Raw genomic sequence first — 20,259 nt, 5'->3', positions numbered from 1 at the left:
ACTGTGTGCCCTCGGGGGCACCCACGCTTGGGCTGAGCCCACTATGGAAAGTACCTTCCACCTTACTCCTCCTCCCAAGAGTCCAGACTTGAGGCCTTTACAGGCCTAGAATCCTTTGAAGGGGAGACGGTGCCACACAGCCAAAACTGACCCTTCTCCCAGGCCTCCTCTGAGGGAGTCATGGCCATTTACCCAGGTGACTGTGCATTGGGGAAAGAGACACGATCAGATTTGGGGGATTACCAGATCTTGGCTCTGAGCTGATACTGAGTCCAGAACACTTAGTATATCTGATCCTACAGTCAGCAGGCGACCACGGAGATCGGCAATCAATGGAGTCTTAGCTCGGGCCCATCTCGCAGTGGGTCTAGTGGGAGCCCATACTCTCCTGTGGTCATTTCCCCATGACTATACCCACCAGGGAACCAGGAAGTGCAACCCCCCTGTGCCTGGGGGGCAGAGAGAAGAGGAAGATGGAGCATGCTGTCGTGTGCATGTGGAGGGGGGGTGGTGTGGAAGGCCAACTGGGCCCGGCAGAGCCCTTCATGAGTGGATGGTGTTGCCACCCACTGAGACTGAAGAGGGAAGAGGGCTTCATGTGTAAAATGTGAACAGTGTGTACTTCTGAATCCTAATCCAGATTTGCATGGAACCCTCTTACAACCCTAAAGCAGGGATCATAAAGGCCCAAATCTGAGCAGGCTCTCCAGAGAGGCCGCAGCAGGCAGGCCAACCTCCTGCCCATCCCTCTGACCTGCGACTGCTCTCTGGGAGGAGAGCGGGGCTACAGAGCAACATATAGGAGACGAGCTGTCACCCGGACCCGTGACCTCCTGAACCCTCCGAGATGTCCCAGAGGGTACAGGAAGCTGACTACTCTCTCCTAGCACCGACTTCAGTTCTCCCTACACCTGGAGGTAGAAGATACAGCCACTGAGGGCTGAGTCCCTGGCACCTGGCCAATAGCTCAGAAAAGGGAGGTGCACATTGGACCAGCCTGGATCTGTATGGCCCAATGGATAGGAAAGGCTTTTCCCTCATGCAGTGGCTGGAGGGGAAGCTCAAACAGCCCTCTTCTGACACAGGAAAATGGGAAGTGAAGTTTGAATTTCACTCAATATGTGAAATGCTGTGGGACCCAGGTGTGCCCATTCATCTTCACAGTCTACAACTGTTTCCGAGCAACACTGGCAGAGATGTTGGCACACGAGTCAAAACCATGTACTATCTGCTCCCTTAGGGGAAAATTCTGCCTACTCCCAGAAGACCCAGCTCCAGAAACGTGGTTCTGCTAGGGACATACTACAATGTAAACCACAGCCATAATTCGCCCCGGGGTCGGGCCCATCTGTCCCCAGGATGAGTCCCAGAGCAGGTAGCCAGGGCAGGGGGTGAGCACACCATCGTGAGACTCGCAGGGAGGGGCCAGCCTTGTGTAGGCAGGAATTCAGATGGCCTGGGGCAGGACCTGCCAGGACCTGCCCATCCATCTCAGCACCAGGGCAGGCTGGAGAACCCAGGTCTCCTGAGGTGCGGTCCCCAGGCCAGCACCTGAGTCCCTGGGGAGCAGGGCATGCTCTTGGCCCCACTTGCGGCACCTCCAGGGGAGGCGCCAGCCCCTAAGACGGGCAGCTCCTACAAGAGGGAAGAGGCCACCGAGCGCCTTTCATCTGCCTGGGCTTCCTCCTCCTCTTCCCTCATACGGGTTTTTTGTTGTTTTGTCTTTTTAAAGGGCAATGCGATGTGGTTTTGTCTAGAATTCTTGTTCGGTTGAAGTCACTCATTTTGACTTGGTTTCGTTTCCTCCTTGAAATGCTGCTCATCTACCCTCTGCCTCCAAGTGGAGCTGCACAAATGAGTGGGTGCGGGGTTACATCCAAGGAGAACTTCACCTCCCAGGTGGGCCCATTCCCTACTTTACCAGGGCTTTTTGGGGAAAGGGGTCTCAGCAGGCCTGTGCAATGACGAGGACAGGGAGTGAATGTGACAAATCACGCAGACAGCCCAGCTGGCATCTGCTGGCCTGGCAGTGTGCTCATGGGATGTAGCAGGAGAGACTGGTCAAAGCGGCTCCTGTCCAACTGTTTTCTGAAGGAAAACCAAGACACAGTTGCAAATGTGCCAGAGATTTTAATGGGAAAAAATAGAAAAAGTGCAATATTATACTATAGCAAATGATTCTGTAAAAGATAAATAAGGCTGCATGAAGCATTCATTAAAATAGAAAGATGCAATCTCTTGCACAAGGCGTCTGTCACACGAGTGTGACATCGAGGACATGTAAACATTGTGGGGTTTCTTATTCAGGTGAGCAACAATAACGAACACATCTGAAATTGACTCTGGTTGCCACGTTCCATTAATGGCATTCTAAGGCCATTTGTGAAGACGCCTCTGCACAGGCTGAAGGCAAGGGGGCAACACCAGGGGCTCTCACGGCGGCAGGAGGCTCTGGCTCCGCTTCTCCGCAGTCCTGTTGGAATCGCTGGGCTTTGCCGTCTGCTGGGTCCCACAGGCCTGCGCCTCCACCTCAAAGGGCTTGTTGTCCACCAGTGGGAGGGCACGTCCTGCTGGGGGCGTGGGGCAAACCATGCCATCCTCCCAGAATGTGGACCTACTGGTCTCTAGGGCAAGTGGATGCCCCCTTCTTGTGGGACTGTCCTGCCTTCCATCACCCTTCCCCGCAAGAACGGTCGGTCAGGCTTCTGATAGTGTCACCATCAGAACCAAATCCAGGTCCTCTTACCACAGCACACAAATGTCCAGCAAAGCAAAAAAATAAAAGCCCAGAGACCCAGCTATCCAGGGAATGCACCCCCCCCCCCCCGCTGCCCAGTGATCCCAAGAGACCACCTCCCACTCCTAGAATAAGCCCCATAAATATATGCCAGTTAATTTTGAGGATGAGTTTGACATCAATTGAAACTTAATTTCTATGTCTAGGGTCACAAAAGATGGGGGGGTTTGTTTCTCCTTGATGTCGTGAGGCACAGAATACACATTTGGCTGAAGTTAAAGCTAGACATATAAAAGGGGTTATCGGCCATCTCTTGGCCTGGTTGGAATAGACTAGAGATTCTTCCTCTTTTTTTTTTTTTAATCAAGTCATTGGTTCAAATCTGTTGTCTTTTGATGTCATTGTTGCTTGTCTCCTATGTGTACTTAGTTGCAAACCTTCTCGTCAATGTTTTTGTACATAGGAGTCTGGAGGACCTCTTGGCTGGGATTGATCTCTCCCCCTGTGTTAGGCTGGGGGTCCCCATAGTGTCACCTAGCTCGGTGCAGTCTATCTGGTGGAGAGTTCTGATAAGGCAAAAGTGGGCTGAGATGACCTCGTAAGGGCCTTTCCAGCCCAGAACCAGCTGTCACAATGCTATTTGTGGACTGAATAAACAGATACATAATTAGCCCTTTTCAGGAGTGTGTTCTTCTGAGGAGCCATCAAATTATAGAGAAATCTTGTTAATTGTGGGTCTGCTTCATGGGGTTCCCACTAATCACATTTTTCCTTTCATTATTATTGTTCCACTCAACTTCTAAACTTCAGCTCGAAAATGAAATAATTTTGGAGGCAAGTCCTGGTTGCAATCCCCGCTTCCCTGGCCTGGCTTGAGACCGCTCCCATCTCGGAAGCCTCAGGCCAGTGGGCCCTCAGCTAGGGGCCAGGGCCTTAGCCATCTCCTTCAGCCCAGAGCCTCTCACAAAGGCTGGCCACAGCCGGTCCATGTGCCTGTAGTCTCCAGGGGACCAGGGCGACCCAGCTGCCATTGCTGCACTCAGAATGGGGCCCATTGGGGCTGCCACTTCATGCCTGGCAGCTGTGTCTTCTCGGGTTGAGAGGTAAGACTCGGGCTCCTCAGTGGAAGGCGGGCATTGGAGCTCTGGCCAAGACCCCTGCCCACCATGGTCCAAGACTCTGGCTCATTAAGAACTTAGTGTGGGGACATAAAGGAGAGCCCATTTGTATGGGGATCTGTCCAAAGGAGGGTCTAAGAGCTGGGGAGACATGATTTTTCAGACAGGGAGTCTATAGAACAATTCTACCTGGAAAATGGGACATCCCCAAGAGACAGGAGTTGGCCCACGTTTAGCAACGCAGACCTGTGCTGGAAGGACTTGGTCCTGCCCTCCCCACACCTCCCACCAAAATGCCAAGAAAGTCTGTTCAGAGATGCTGGTTTCTTCATCTTCACCAGACGTCTCTGGGAGATACTGCTTCTCTCTGGCTAGCCCACCTTTACAGGGGGGACAAGGAGTGACTAGCCAAGACCATGTGATCCATTACATGTATGGAAGGAGCCCCTTGTCCCCATTGTCCCCATTGTCCCTCAGAGGCCAGAGCTATGGCTGAAAATTACAAAAACAAGCATAGCTCTCTAGATGCTGGCGGCTTCCAAGGTGCCATATTGGAGCCTCCAAAGAGGCAGTTAGGACTCCAAGGTAAAGGGGAAGATGTGCAGATTGAGATCTTCCCCAATAAGTCTCCTTGCCCCTCCTGCACCACCTCCCACCTCCCTCCAAACCCCTCCCCCTCCCCCATCCTCCCACCAGAGTCCTTTACCCTGCTGTGGCTGTTACCACACCTAGGGAGGAGGGTGACAGGAAGGCCAAGATTCCTGCTGACCTAGGCCATGCCACCCAACATCAGACAACACCCGGGCAGCCCCAGGAAAACCCCAGGCCCCGCTCTGGAGGGTGGGTCACACCAGCATGTGCAGGGAGGGGTCCAGCCCATCCTTCTGGAGCAGCTCCTGCCACCTGAAGGCAGGCTCGGCGAGAGGGGCCCTTTCACCAGGATGACATACTGGAGTGTTGCTGTCCTGCCGTCCTCAGATCTGCCTCCGGGAAGGGTGACCTGCCTGGGTCACACAGCGTGCACTGCAGAGGGGTCGTGGGCAGGGGCCACTGCAGGCTTTCAGAGGGCCCGCACCCACTCTACTGCAGGTTACCCTGCAGGCGTCTGCTAACCCCCCAGAGAACATGCTACCCCCAGTCTCGGGTGTGCCCTCTGGGTCCACTGGTGTGGAGAAGGCAGGCCTGGGACCAAGGTCTCATGGCTAGTAGGACCAAAAGCTTAGTCTGCACGTGTCTCCTGTGGCGGGCAGGGGGGTTGTCCTGGTGCTTGGCACAGAGCTGGGCTTTGAAATGGGCAAAGGATCTGGCCCCATTTGGTTCCTCGGAGGTGACACCCCACCCTCCCCCTCTTTTCTTCATGTCCTCTTGTGGGAGGGAGGGCCCCTCCCCACCCTGCACACTGGAGGACACGCTCTGAAGTCCGAGTGGGACGTCGGGCTGGGAGTTCCAGTGGAAAAGGAACTCGGCTGGTGGACCTGCAGGGTGGGGGTGCTCTGGCTGCCCCCCACCCCCACCCAGCAGGTAGAGCAAGTGCACAGAGGGAACACGGAGTCCAGCACCCGCTGGTCCACATGCTCTTTGTAGTTCAGGCCCCAGTAGGGCAGAGCCCCAGGTGAGGTCCCATGCTGGGTCCAGCACCTATGGGTGAAGGGACCTGCCCTCCCGGAAGCAGAGAACCCTGGCACAGTGGCGGGCACAGAAGAGGTGCCCATAGATGGCTTCTCCCGGATACCCTGTGCAGGAGGGGTTTCTTGTAATCTCCAACTGGAAGGTGGGGAAGGTGGGGAAGGTGGGGCTTGGAGGAGCGAGCTACCTCCTCCTGTGAGTGGCCGAGGTTGGCTCAAGGTGTGAAAGTGCCTGGGCCTGAGTAACTCATCATGCTGTTGTCTGGGGGCAAGAGAGGGGGGGTTTGCCTCTCACAGGGCTCCAGAGCTGGAAGTGGCAGGTTCCACTGAGGCATGGGGTCCCCTCCCACTCATCCCATGTCCCCATGTCGCCCAGCCTCCAGCAGAAGACCTGCCATAAGCAAATGGCGTTGACTAGACCCAGTTTCCTGGTAGTGTTCCTGCCACAGGGTTCCCCTCCCACAGGAGAAATGTGCCCAAGAGTGTTCTGCAATCTGAAGGTATTCCAATGGTACCCAGGGAGGAAGCTCCCAGCCGTGGGCCACCAGCCATGGGCAGCTGACTAACCAGGGGGATGAGGCCAGTCATCTTCTCGGGGATCTGGATTGGTTTCCAGGCATTGTATAGCATTATGGTTTCCACTTGGGCAATTAAAGGCGTGATCATGGGGATGCATGACCATTGGGACAAGATGTCAGAAGTCTTTTTCCCATGGCTCCCACAATGGCCACCCCTAAGGCTGGGACCACGGGAGGTTTGCTTCTCAGTGTGTTCATCCATGAGAGGAGGACGGGGGAGCTCAGAGGAGGACACCCGAAGTCTGTCGGGGGTAAGATGGTCAGGAGGGACTTTGACAGGAGGAGCTAAAGGCCCTCGCACCACCCTACAGAGCAACAGGGAGGCCCCAGGTGGCAGAACCTGAATGGGCACCTCTCCCCCGTCAAAAGGGAAGGTGAGGGGGACACAGCAGGTAGGTTCCATGAGATCGGATCTAGGAGGGCTGGGCTCTAGAACTTCTCAGAGAAAACCCCTCATAGATCACAGGTGGTAGCCCTTAGTGGCCAGGTGGGGCATGGAGACAAATTCCACTTCTTGGAGGGAAGGGCATGGCCAGCACTGAGCCCACGGAGGAGCCCGGGCAGCTCTCGGGGGCCCTGGCAACACGCATCTCTGCTTTCCACTTACAGCTGGACTACCCCACAGGTGTCTAGGGGAGGTGCTGGTGTCAGCCCACACGGAAGAGGTCCCCGGGAGAGGTCAGAAATCTGAAGCCTGCTTGGGCTTCGGCAGTGAGACCCAGCATCCGTGGACGCCTCTTGCAGCTGTAGTTAGTTCCCCTAACAGAGGAAAACAACATTTAATACGACTTATTTATTCACAACGAGAGCAATAACCACAGAGGTCCCCAGGGAGACAGACATCCAGAGCATAAATCATAGCTACACAACATCAACTGTTTTCTTGCCAACAGTTCCTCAACCTGAGGGAACAAGCAGACAAAAGCAGATCATAGGGCATTCTACAAGACTGTGGGCCTGGGCTCTTCAAAAATATCAAGAGAGACACAACTGCTGAGGGAGATGCCCTCAATTGGGGGGTTCTGGGACCACAAGACAAGCAACTGTAGGGGTGTCATCTTGGGTGGCGTCGAGTTTCACAAAAAGCTCTGCAGGATATTTTGGGGACAGTTGGGAGATTTTTGCATACAGATTTTACTAGGTAATACTGTAAGATACTAAATCTCTCGGGTGTGACAATGGCACTACTATAGGAGAATGAGCTTGTTCATGGGAGATATACAATGTTTTCTTTGGCTGAATCACCTCACTGTTACAGACATCATGACATTCTGTCCTCCAAACGTCTCTGAGTGTAAGAGTTGAGGGGAAGGGGGCAAAGGGCCGAGGATAGTGGGTCAGGGCGAGAGGTATCAGGAAGCTCATTATGTTCTTTCAACTTTTCTGTAACTCTGGGACTTTCAAAACAACCTTGGCTGGGAAATCGGTCCTACTCTCACTGTCCTGAGGCAGCAGCCTCTATCATGTTGTGGTCAAGACAGAATACCACGGGATGGATTCATGCCCAGCTCTCTGGGAAGCCCAGAATACGCTGGGCCTCAGTGCACGTGACCACCACTGCTCTCTGCCATTGCTGTGTCCCTTCATCTTCCCAGCTCTGTCTCCTGCCAAAGGAAAGGATCGTTTGGCTTGCTTTCTGGTGGCTCAACCTTCAAGGTGCCCAGAGATCGGATTATCCAGACCAAATGCCTTTGTGGGTCAAGTCCGTTCTGCACAAAGTGCTGTCCGACTGTTGAAGGAGGAAGCTTCAGGGACTCGGAGTGAAATGACTTCCAAGAGCCCACTGAGGCAAGACACGGAAATGGGCCCTGTCCTGCCCCTCTTCCCTCCCCTAGGATGCTCCCAGGGTCTCACAGATACCATGATTCTAGAGGAAACACACTTTACAAGTGAGTCCCAAGCTGCTTTCAAAACTAAGCCATGACTCTGGGTTCAGCAGCCAGCCCACACCTGGGATCTGGCACAGATACTCTCAGTCGGGTCCCTGTGCGTAAAGAACAGGGCGCCAGGTGACTCCAGCTCCACCTTTCTTACAGGTGGTTTAATGTGACCTCCTCAGGGGTCTCTTCCAAGTAGCAGTCTGCATCCATTTGCTTCCTCCCCTGGAAGTATGAGGGACGTGGAGGTAGGGGGAGAGACGGAGGATCCCAGGCTGCAAACGACCTGCTATGATCATACTACCTGGGCAGAGGCTGCCTTGCTTTCAAGATGGAGCAGAAAGAGCAGATTTGGTCCCAGCTATGGGGCTAAGAGGGAATCTCAGAACTCAGAGAGGTTGGTTCACCTCTATGTAAACAAGAGTCTAACAGACTGTTGGTCGGGACAGCACCATCCACCTGGGAGGGGTGCTGCGAGGACCCAAACGGATGCTCGCTAGAAAGCGGTGAGCCCAGGGCTCCAGGGTAATCAATCCAATGTCCACCTTCCTCCTGCCTTTGATGGAGTAAAGATGGATATCACTTAGTGGAAAAGAGTTCAAGTGAGTCAGAAATCTCAAGTATATACAAGGCATGTAGTCGTGTGGGGACCGGAAGACAAGTCGGCCTCCTACGCCCCTGGCGAGAGGGGGCTCTCCATTCATGCGCCCTAACAGAAGCTGATGCTATCCAAACCCCCGGGGGTGATTTCATCCCCCTTTCTGAATGGGCATGGTGGAGTGGAAGAAGGGAGTAACAATCACTTGGCTGAAGTTGCCAAGTACAAGGGAGGAAGAGGGGCCAGGCCAGAGAAGTCCAGCAGCAAGGGGTCTTTGGAGGGCTGTGCAGGACGGCAGCAACAAAAGCAGCCTGGACCACAGCAGAAAGAGTACCGAGACCTCGGCTCTAGCCATGACCTCCGGCGGCTGTGGGCCTGTGTGGCCCAGCTCTCATCTGAAGGAGATCAGCAGGGAGAGGCACACTGAGCTTCTGCCCACGCTGGCCATGGGGGGCTCTCAGCCGAGAAGGCCCACTCCCATCCTATCAAGAGAGAAGATCTCTGGAGATCTCAACATCCCCCACCCTTTCCCCAGGAGCACATATGGAGTGCACCATGACAGGGAAGAAATGGGCCATCTGCAGGGGAGCAGGCCATGCTCGCCTGCATCCCCTGGCCACTCTGGATGTCTAACTGTGAAGAGGGGACCCAGTGCTCCTCCCTCGGGGCTAGCCTGGCAGCAGACTGCAGAAGACACGGGAGGGAAACAGAACCAAGACAGTATGGAGCTGCCCCAGACCCTTTGGTCGGTGGTCATGACTTGGAGAAAAAAGGCTTCCTCCTACAATCCTAATCCTCCAAAAAGGGAGTTGACTGTGAGAATAGTGTGTTCTACATCTCCTGTCGCTCGGGGCATTCAAGCAAGACGGTCACTGCATGACCACATTATGCAGATAGAAACCAGCTCTGAAGGGGGCGAGCTGACCTCCCTCTGTCTGACTCCACAGTGTGGGCCCCTGTGGAGACACAGGGCAGGGTGCCTCACTGGGGGGCTGGGTTAGGATACCTTGGTGTGTGGAATCAATGTTGTGGACCCTTCTGAGACTATGGCCTTGGTTCTGTCAAGGATCAACTGATATTGGGCAAATCTTTCACCCTCCCTGTGCCACATGAAGATAAGATGATCACACACTCCCCACTTCGGGGGGAAATCTTACAAAGGTTTTCAGAATTCCTACATGTGTCCCAGGCAGCAGCCAAGGCAAAAAGCAGTCTGCAAATATGCATTAGTGAGTTCACACCTCTGACCTCCTATAGCCAACAATCCCTTCAGAGAATTCAAGAAGAGGAGTCTATTCTCTGGACAGACTTGAGCACCCTAGGCAGGGTGTTCCAGAATCGTAAAGATGAATGAGCCGATAGAGGCCTTGAAGGTTCATAACTGTCAAGTTCGGCCAAGAGAGTCTGAGGTTCACAGACTCCTTCTGAAGGTCCTGTGTCCTAGGCGAAGGGGACATTTCAACACGGGACGTAGCATTAGGTGCATGCGTAGCCTTTTCAAAGGAGTCCAAGTGCTCCTGGTTCAGCCCAGTGGCCCACATGCTGGGGCCGGGTGGCATTTGGGTTCGGTCTCCTTTAAGAAGTCCTGTAGGCCAGTGAGCGGGTTCCTTCTGAGCAGTGCAGCGAAGGCCATTTCCATCCAAGAGCCAGGAACTTCCAGTGTACAACAGAGGATTTGGGAGGATGAGTGAATGGGTGACTTTCAGAAATGGCAGGGATGATGATGGAAGAAATCAAAGTCCCCTCAGTGAACACAGAGGTCAAACTGTCCTTATTCCTGCCATCGTAAGGGCCTACCATGTGCCATATTCTCTAGCCTAACGTGTGTCCCCTAAGAGATGAGCATGTCTTCCCTTTGGGTTCACCCCTTATGGAGAGTGGGGAGGAATTCTCCACTGCCTAAACCAAAGCATCCCCTGAGATTGACAAGTTCCCAGTAGGCCAAGATACAGCCTCTAAACTCTTCCTGAGACCAACTTGAACTTTCCCCTATTTACAAATCAAATGCAATTCCAGACAATCTTTCTTGAAATATATAATCTCTATATATTTTAAGCGAGGAATGCCCTGTCACTTCTTATTAGGAAAAGAAACCACATCCACATACCAATCCCACTCTCATCCAAGCATTACAGAACTACACTGCTTATCTATGCAGGGAGGTGCCGCACAGAAATCATCGTCCTAGTTATCATCATCGAGCAGAGGGAAATAATAAAATAGATACTCTGGGGTTCCAACCACTTTCAGTTTCCACCGAAACTGAAATTTCCAGCTGCACAGTAAATTGTTGGAACTGGCGATGATAAAACTAAATATCTTTAAGTGGGGGCTTTTGGTCATTCCATTGCTACTTCTGTTGATAATGCATACCAGTTTCACAAGGTGCATGCTTTTCAGATTTTTAAACTGGCAAGCTAAAATGATCCATGTCTTCTTGCCCACCCACCCCCTGAAAAAAAGTTAATAGAATAACTTAGAACCTATGGTGGTGGCACACCTGGGGTCAAGGCTGCTCATGGAACATGCTCGATTTGGCAAGATGATTAAAAACCTCTTGGGTTTTGTCTTTCCTTTCTGTTTGGAAGCAGCCCAAAGCAGGTTACCAACAAAACATGAGTGAGGGGAGTGGAAAAATGAACCTGACACTTCCCATCTGGTCACACGGTCCACCTGCACATAGAGGCACACACGCTCACACTGCACACGCAGACACAGCCACCCAGTCCTCGGGGAGGAAAAGAGAGAGTTGGTGAGACAGGCCTCTAGGGGCGGCAGTCAAAGGCTCTCGGCTTGGTGAGCCACTTCGGGCTGGGTAGCCTCAGCTCTGTCTCCGTACTCTTGGTCTCACACCTGTCCTAGAAAAGCCACCCCGGAGAAAGGGGGCAGGGCGGGGGAGGGGAATATAAGGCATACTTTGCTGGGGAGGAAGGAAGAAATCCATGCTTCATGCTCAGATGCGAGTTTCAGAGAAGGATGGGCCTTTATCTTCCCTTTGGACAGCTCTGCCTGGCTGGAAAGGTGGGGAAGAAAATGAAACCGAGAAAGGAGGGAGGAGAGAAAGGAATGGTGATGACTGTAATCATAACGAAAGGTAGTAATAAATAAACAAGGAGGAAAGACGAGTTGAGCCAATGGAACTTACATCCACATGACAATGACTTCCGATCCTTCCCTCCCCACACTTAGACGGACTTCCTGCGGCGCATCAGCCTGTGGTTGTCCTTGAAGCTGTGCAACCCAGGCGAGACGGAGCTGAGCGGAGACGGCAGGAGGCTGTTCTTCAGGGTGCTCGGCGAGATCTCCTCCATCTTGTAGGAGATGGCGCGCAAGGTGGGGGGCGCGAGCTTGGCACTGACGCTCGGCGGAGCCTGGGGATCCTAGCAGGCGCAGGAGCACACCACCGACTGCAGCTCGCCGCCCTCGCTCCTGCGGCGCCGTCGTGCGGGCCGCCACCACGCTGTTGCGGTTGTCGGGGGCCGGCTCCCCACCTTCCAGCTCCGGAGGCTGCTCTTCGTCGCTGTTCATGGTCAGGAAGCGGAGGACCACCAGGTTGAGGAAGGCTCCGATGACGGTCAGCCCCACCAGGATGTACGTGAAGCTGAAGGCCACGTAGAAAGGCTTCCTCTGCAGGGCACCCTTGGTCTGCAGCGCCACGTAGTCCCCGAATCCGATGGTCGTCAAGGTGATGAAGCAGTAGTAGTAGGCGTGGAAGAAGCTCCACTCCTCGCACTGGGAGAAGGCTGCCGCCCCGATGCACAGCGTGCCCATGCAGGAGAAGAAGCCCACGGTCACCATGTTCTCCATGGACACCTCGGTGTTGCGCATGCTGCAGCACTTCTTGATGCGTTTCAGCAGGTAGCGCACAAAGGTGTTCATGCGCTCGCCCAGGCTCTGGAACATGACCAGCGTCAGGGGGATGCCCAGCACAGCGTAGAACATGCAGAAGGCCTTGCCAGCGGTGCCAGGTGCCGCGTGTCCGTAACCTGCAGGAGGGGTGGGAAGAGCAGAGCGACAGTCAGGAGAGGCCCTGTGCCGTTCGCCTGTACTGGGGTCTGGGATACTCTGTTTGGGAGGAGGTTGGCCCACACCCTAAAGGGACAAGGAAAGGTTTGTTTAAGCAACGGAAGGGTTGGGGTGTGGGGGGTTGGAGGAATTTCAGTAGGGAGGGGACTTGGAGCATAGGTCAAGCATCCCTAATCCAAAACTGAAATCCAAATGCTCCATGGTCCAAAATTTGGAGAGCTAACGCAATGCCACAAGTAGAAAACTGCACATGATGAGACTTTGTTTCATTTGTAGTCACTTAAAATATTATATAAAATTCAGCCTAAGTGTATAAAGTATAGAAAATATGAATTTCCTGGGTAGGCTAAGATATCTCATTGCATACATGCAAATATCCCAATATCTGAGAAGATTCCAAACCCCGAACACCTCTGGTCCCAAGCATTTTGGTTAAGGGATGTTCAACCTATACTGTGACCCAGGACTGAGGAGAATCAACCAGGATATGTCACTAGTGATGTGACACTGGAAGGGTATATGGGGCATTTCAGTATTCTCAAAGCAAAGGTTTTTAAAAGAAGAAGAAAAAAGCATATCTAACTACTAAGAAAAGTGTACAAATACCAAAACCAAGGGAGAAAATGAAGTATTCTCATGACGGGTCGATCCCTAAGAAAAGGGAATATTAAAAGAATCACTGCCACCTGGCAGGAACCATACAGATGCCTGTAACGCATGTCACCCCAGCCTAACCTCCTAGTCGCCCTAGAAAACGGGCCTAATGATGCCCACACTGCTGACAAGAAATCTGGGTTAGTGACTTCATAAGTAGGGTAGGTTGGCTTCTTCAGAATTGGGATTTGAGCCCAGAGTTTTCAGCCTCCTAGAGTGAGGCTAAGAGTAAGAATTAGAATGGAGAGAGGTGATGCAGACTGCGGCACAATGCCATGGGGAGGAGGCCTTCATCTGTTTTGGTCATTGCTGTACCCCCCATGCCTAGATAATACTTAAAAAGGTAAAATATTCCTCTGATGGAGGCATGAGTACTTCTGCACCACTGTGTGAATGTGGCCTTGATAGGAATGTGGCCTCGAAGGCCCTCCATGTGCAGGAGCTTTGGAAACTCCCGCTGGAACTGTGCAGCATGCCATTCACTGATGCCCTGCTGTAGCCAGGCAAAGTCGGGCCTCTATTTTATTTGCTCCTGTTCAGCATGAGGATGATGGATCTAGAAAGGTAAGGTTGCTGGTTAGGGTCACCTATAGTCAGTGGCAATGTCCAAGCCAGGATATGATCTGCCCAATATGAGAAGAAGAACCTCAGAACCCAGTAGGTTGTAGCTCAAGTTCTGGGATGAATATTGCCCAGAAGAAAACCTGGGTCATGCACAGTATTCAAACTCAGAGTTCGGAGGATAGACCTGGTCTTCCATCTCAAGACCTGACCTGTCAAGGAAGGCTTTGCTTATGTTCCCCCAGTCACATGATCATTGTCACTCAACCAGCTTCCTTACCATGGACCCAGAGAACTCCTCCCAACCCAGGTGTCTTCATCTGACACAAATAATAGCAATGTTTCTGGGTGGGTTTGGTGAGAATAAAGAGCAGCTAGTCCAATACACAGTAGGCATCTACTGACTTCTAACTGTGAACAATGGAGGCTGGCAAACAGTGGAATCACACTGAGATTCTTAAACTCAGAATTCTATATGCAAAAAAATTACCTTCAGGAATGAAAGCAAAATGAAGACATTTTCAAATTTTTAAAACTGGGATAATTTATTACCAGCAAATCTGCATGGCATGACTACAGAAGGAAGTTGTTCTGTGCAAGCAGGGAGGATACCAGATGGAAATTTAGGTCTTCAGGAAAGAATGAGATGCATAGTGGTAAACAAGTAGGTAAATATAAAAAATGCAGGTGGGAATCCCACTGTATTCCACATAGTCACCTGTAGAGCTGATACAAAAGCCAGATGGATGTTGGAGAATAACAGGAAATTGTTAGAAACTTAAATGGCAATGCTAAGAGTTCTGGATGTAATGTCTTTACTGGAAGAAATCGCAGCATTTTCGGGGTCAAGATTGCACACATCAAGGGCCAGGCTCCTCCACTCCCATCCCTATCAGTAAATAAGATCAGAACTGTTTGCCTTTACACAATCTGGACAGCAGTACACCTGCACATCCCATCTCAGGGCTGTGTTCATCCTGCTGCTATTGTATTACAGAATGGAAGAACCTGTTCATGTTGACACCTCACAGTTCATCTCGCTGGTCCAGGTCCATTACACTGATGCCTTAGTGAGATGCACAAGAAAGCATGGGAGACCAGAACCACCCAAGTTCAGGGCCCTTGAATGCTAACAAATTCCATAGGAGCCCAGTGGTCTGAGAACAGGACCACTTCCTCTAAAGTGAGAGATGAGTTGCAGAACTTGCAAGGCCTTCTAGGAGAATGAGGATGTGCAGGCATCCTCCCCCACCCAGGTGCCCCACCTCCACCCCCACCCAGGCGCCTACCTCCACCCTGCACTCTACCCTGCTGTCCAAACTGTCCCCCTGCTCTCTAGTTTCCACTTGATCCATCCAATGGGCAGCCCCAGGGGGAGATCAAAGGAAAGGAGGACCCTGCCCATCAGGAGTCATACCACAGAGCTCTCTACAGGTCCTGGTGGCTGGTCCCCAGGTGCCACACCTCACTTTGCTTTCCCCCAACTCTACCCATGGGGGGAGGAGAGGCCAAGGAGGGTAATTGGACTCATTTCTGTTGTGTCTGGGGCTTTCCTTAGGACCCACTGTGGCCAGAAGATCCTGCTCCTGCTGGCTTAGGTGAGATTTCCCAGCAGTGGACAAGCCACTGGGTAGGAAAAGCTGCCTGGCCTTGCTCCCCTCTGAGCAGCATTTCCTTTAAAGAGGCTGTGACTGGCCTGTAGGCCCTCCATATGGACAAAGAGGGCTGCAACCAGCCTCACCCCTGACCTACCAGTGTTCAAGAACTGTCCCCGGCTCCTTCCTGCCCCTGGCAACGAGGCCCACCCGCACCTGGCGGTAGGTGGTGGTTCCAGACTTCCACACACTTGGCATTGGCCAAGCGCGGAGCGTAGTGTGGGCTCCAGAGCTGTGTGGCGGTAGGCCTTGGTGCTCCACCTGGCTCACCCTTTTCCTTCTACTTGGGAATGCCCACCACTACCCACATGCAGGTGGCAAGCTCCACTCGTGTCTGAGCTTGGCTCAGAATGCCTTCCCTGACGTCCCCACTGTCTCCCCAGAAGCCCTCAAGCCCTGCTCTGAGTCTCCCCTGCAAGGAAGGGTAGTCGAGTAACAAGATCAACGTCCCACGTCGGGTCCGACCGCCACCTTAGTGACTGTGGATCACCTCCCTCCTGTAGCCTCCTCTTTGGTCATGTTTACTGTAACCTCCCAGGGAACCTGGTGTCAGAAGGGGTGGTGGCAGTCTCCTCCAGCCCATTGGTGCCAGGGAACAGAATGCCTAGAACAGTCAAGCCCTGAATTCAGGGTCACTAGTCAAAGCCTGAATCATTGAGATTTTTGCTGGAATAAAGTTTTATTCTTTCCTGTCAGAGCTTGAAGGGTGCCAGAGTGTGAGATCTGGAGCTACTGCAGTCATTTCACCATCATAAGTATAACCCCCAATCGGAGGAAATTGTCCCTGATATAACAAGATACAGAAGCTATTCCACCTGTGTCCGAGCCCGTCCAACAGTCAGCCCTATTCACAGAATGTTCCAATAAATCTAGCTTCAGACTATATGGGGTTTTTTTATTTGTTTTGTTGTGGTTTTTGTTGTGGTGGTTGTGTTTTTTTTTGTTGTTGTTGTTGTTGTTTTTTTTTTTTTTTTTTTGGTTTGTTGGTATGGAGGACAGTGTTTTGATTATAATTAATACTCAACCAGGAGTGCATGTCCTAATACCTTCGCCTTCCTAGGAAGAATCACAATGTTGCCAACAAAGCCTTCTGTGTCCCCTGCCCCCTGCATCTCATGTGGTTCCTTACAGCCCACATCAGATCTGAGGGGGCATGTGGATCCGGGAGGTGACCAGTCTGTGGTAGACAGTGGCCAGCTGGGCAGCCAGATCCTGTCAAAGAGCAGCTGCTCCCCGCCCAGCAGCTAAGACTGTGGACTGAGATGGCCCCATTTCCTGAGTTGTAAAGAGAAGCTGGAAATATGGATTTTTAAAATGTGAAATTTAATTAGTGTCTAATTAAACATTCTGAAACATAGGCCAAATACAACAAGACAAAACAGACCATCATTTGTCTTCAACAGAGCTTACACGTGCTCCAGACATGGAAGAAGGGAGAGACATCGGCAAACGCCCAGGCTCCCAAGTCTCCCTACTGACCAGTCCTCTCCCCGCCCCTTCGCCTCGCTCCACCCCTATGAGGTGAGAATGGCCCTTGGCTCCATTTCGCAGATGCACAGACCAAGGCGGCAAGAGAGCACTGCCCCACGTGGCCACGGTGGCCCTGCCCTGCACAGGGCCACAGAGGCGCCCCTTCCGGGATCGGTGGCCCCATTTCACAAAGAGCACAGAGACGTCCCGGTGACTTTCTCCCTGTGGGGACCCCAGGCCCGCTGGGCAGTCTGGCCCCAAGTACCACCTCGCTGTCCCCAGAGCCAGGAAGGCCCTCCGTGGCTGATCGACAGGTCTGGCCTCTGCGGTTGGAAGGAAAAGCTGGCAGGTTTCGTGTTTTATTTAATGAACAAGAACTTCTTCATATGCTTTTTTATTGTTAATCTCCCAAAAGAACTTGGGTTCCCTTGAGCTTTCTCCCATTGTGTCTCTTGGGGAGGAAACGGACCTACCAGACTTCTCACGCTCAAGCTGCAGCGCACGCATTTCTGCCAGGAGCTAATAAGAACCTTGTCCTTCCTCCTCCTCTGTCCTGAGGGCGGCCTGGGGCGGGGCAGGGGACGGGGCGTGGGGAGGGGGGTCCCGAGAGGCGGATGGGAGGGCAGGGAGCGCACCCCTGCCCCGCCTGAGGATCTGAGGCTGGGACCGCCCCTGCCCTCCCGGGAGTTTGCAACTGGGGAAGGCGCACAGAGGTTGAGCCCGGGCGGGCGAAGGCGCAAAGAGGAGGCGCCTGCAGAATTCGGCCCCTCGGCCACCAGAGGTGCGAGTGCGCCCTCTGGCGGGCGTTTGGACAGCTGCAGAAACGCAGCGCTAGGGGCCCCAGCAGCCTGGGCATCCACCTGGGACCGCACCCAGGACCTAGGAGTCCCAGGGAAGTTCTCTAATCTTCTCCGTAGACGAGCACGTGTCCGTGGTCAGCTTTCTCCCCAGAACTACCATCAGTCCATGAAATCTTGGCATAGACAAAAGCTGACAATAAAAATCACGACCACCATGGAGGGAACCACACAGCTCAGGAGCTGAGCTGAAATACTTTGTTGGCTAACTCGCTGCTCCAGGGAGAGGGGAAGCCTTTAGCAAGGTGGGCAGTGTTCTCTCTAGCATGGCTGAGAAGATGCTCCTTGCCTTGGGCTAAGCGTGGTGTCTTCAGGCACTCTGATCTGGGATCTAGACCTGGGTCCCTGCTCTCACTTGTAGGCCAGGTGCCTATCCTTTCCAGATGGACAAGGACCTCCGCAGAGACCTACCTGTTCCTGCAGCTCCCTCCATTCCCAGGAAAGATCTCCTTGGACTCTTCCATTCTCTTCTTCCCTCTCCATGCCTCACCAGAAAACAAACAACAAAAAAGAAGAAACCCTACCAAAAAGGTGCGTGGGGAAGATGTGATACTTGACTGACATTTTGAAAAGTCTCTGGTAGAATAAGTAAATTTTAAATCGAGCTAGGGCCAAATACTCAATAGGTAATAATTGATAGTTTGGGTTTCTTTATTTTCTTAACTATTCATCTTTTAGTTGTAGTTGGACACAATATCTTTATTTTGGGTTTGGTTTTGTTTATGTGGTGCTGAGGCTCAAACCCAGGGCCTTGCACATGCTGGGCGAGCACTCTACCACGGAGCCACAACCCCAGCCCTGATAGCTTCATCTTCAGAACTTTCTTTTTTCTTTTTTTTTTTTTTAAGTGAAAACAAATTTATAGTATGTCTTTATTGTTCTCCCTTAGGTTTAATTTACCTGGAGCATGTGGCAGGGAATTCTTACTGGAAAGATCTGTTGGATCAGAAGAGCCAGGACTCAGTGCCAAGTGAACTCAGGATCTGAATCCCAGCCAAGCTAGAAGAACCCGCTGGGTGGATGGACTGGGCCTGCCCCCATCACAGGACAGATTTCTACCCTCTCGGGGCCCAAGTTCACGAGGGTTCTCCCCATCTTCCTCCACGTTCCCAGAGGAGCTCCAGGCCCACAGGATCTGAGCCCCCAGTGGGCCCTTGGGGGCCTCCCACCAGGCCTCATGTGCCTCTGTGAAGTGAGTGGGGCAGGGAAGCCAAGGCATCAGTCTCCATAGCAGAAGAGTTGGACCATCGAAGTCTGCCCCCTCAGCAGAGCTGGTGGTCAAAACAAAGGGCAGGAGCAGCGTTGAGGCTTCTGAAGCCCCGCCCCACACTTCACCGTTCCCTGGGCCAGGGCACCGGATCTGGCCATAGTACAGGTTGTGGGGCAGGGGGATGAACTCTGCCTTCCCAGCAAGTGCCTGGGTGACCACTTGCACCGAGGACCTCCTGTCCTACAGGAAGGGCTGAGAGAGAACCTGCACCCAGCAGGGTAAGTGTCTGGCCTGAAAGGATGCCACCAGGCCCGGGGCACGCTCGACTGAGCCCATTCCACGTCTGCGAGGACAGCGCATGTTTCAGTTGGATGGCAGCAAACAGACCCAGGTCTTCACATACTGAAGGACACTCATTTTGTCAGCTGGCCAGGTGAGGCGCACTCTCTGCTGTCCCCTGCCCAGGCCATTGTGCCCTGAGTAAAGGGAGGGGAGGGGTCTTTGGGTGAGGTCAGTGGCTGGCAAGTCATAAAGATGTTAGCTGAGGCCTGCCAGGCCCTCCTGGGCTCCTCCCCAGGGCACAGGGACCCTCTGAAAACCTGAGTCCTGTGCCTACCAGAGAGTTTCTGGGCCCTGTCTAAGGGGCACTGCGTGGGCACAGGAGATGACTAGCACAGAGCTGGTGAGAGGTCACCAGCTGGAACATCCCCTCCATTCAGCACCCTGAGAGGCCAGGGTGAGCAACCAGCTTATGGGCAGCGAGGGCCAGGCAATCGAGGGCCAGCCCAGCGAGGCCCATTGGATTCACTGCCATGTCCCCCCATGAGTAGAATCTCAATAAAGGTCGTTAATGGTTGGGGTTCATTCTCCATTCGTTTAAGTGCATAACAAATGTCAGCCAGGTGGGCGTGAGCACCCACCAGGTAAGGCCAGCTGTGTGGCCAGCAGAGGGCATATTGGTCATCACGGTGCCACGGGGCTCAGTGTCCCCAGCTCAGACAAGAAGCTGAGGCGCAGAGGCTGCTGCTCAGAGACTCCAACGGGCAAGGTGCCTGCTGGGGTTGGCACTGGAGGAGAAGAGAAAGGCCCTGTCCAGCCTCCCAGCACTGGGGAGAAGAGCCGCATGGCACCTTACCCCACCGGAGACCAATTCCACAAATGGGAGCTGGCTGCAGCCCATTTCCGCAGAGCCCCTTAACGAAAGCAGCAGCCGGGCTGCCAGAGGCCCAGGGAGGCCTGGGGCACAGGAGCAGCCCTGCACCTGTCTCCTGTGTGGCTGGGTCTCGGGCTCTG

At 53.1% G+C, this 20,259-nt stretch overlaps 1 pseudogene; it reads right to left on the bottom strand.

Annotated features, from left to right (window-relative positions):
- Positions 1-11,718: 11,718 nt before the first annotated feature.
- LOC144249848 (potassium channel subfamily K member 9-like) lies at positions 11,719-17,406 on the bottom strand (annotated as a pseudogene).
- Positions 17,407-20,259: the final 2,853 nt, after the last annotated feature.

This window comes from Urocitellus parryii, chromosome 12, assembly GCF_045843805.1.
Source record: "Urocitellus parryii isolate mUroPar1 chromosome 12, mUroPar1.hap1, whole genome shotgun sequence".
In the NCBI taxonomy this organism is placed as follows: Eukaryota; Metazoa; Chordata; class Mammalia; order Rodentia; family Sciuridae; genus Urocitellus; species Urocitellus parryii.
Note: the sequence above shows the minus strand (reverse complement) of the source record. Positions and strands in the feature narration are given on the sequence as shown.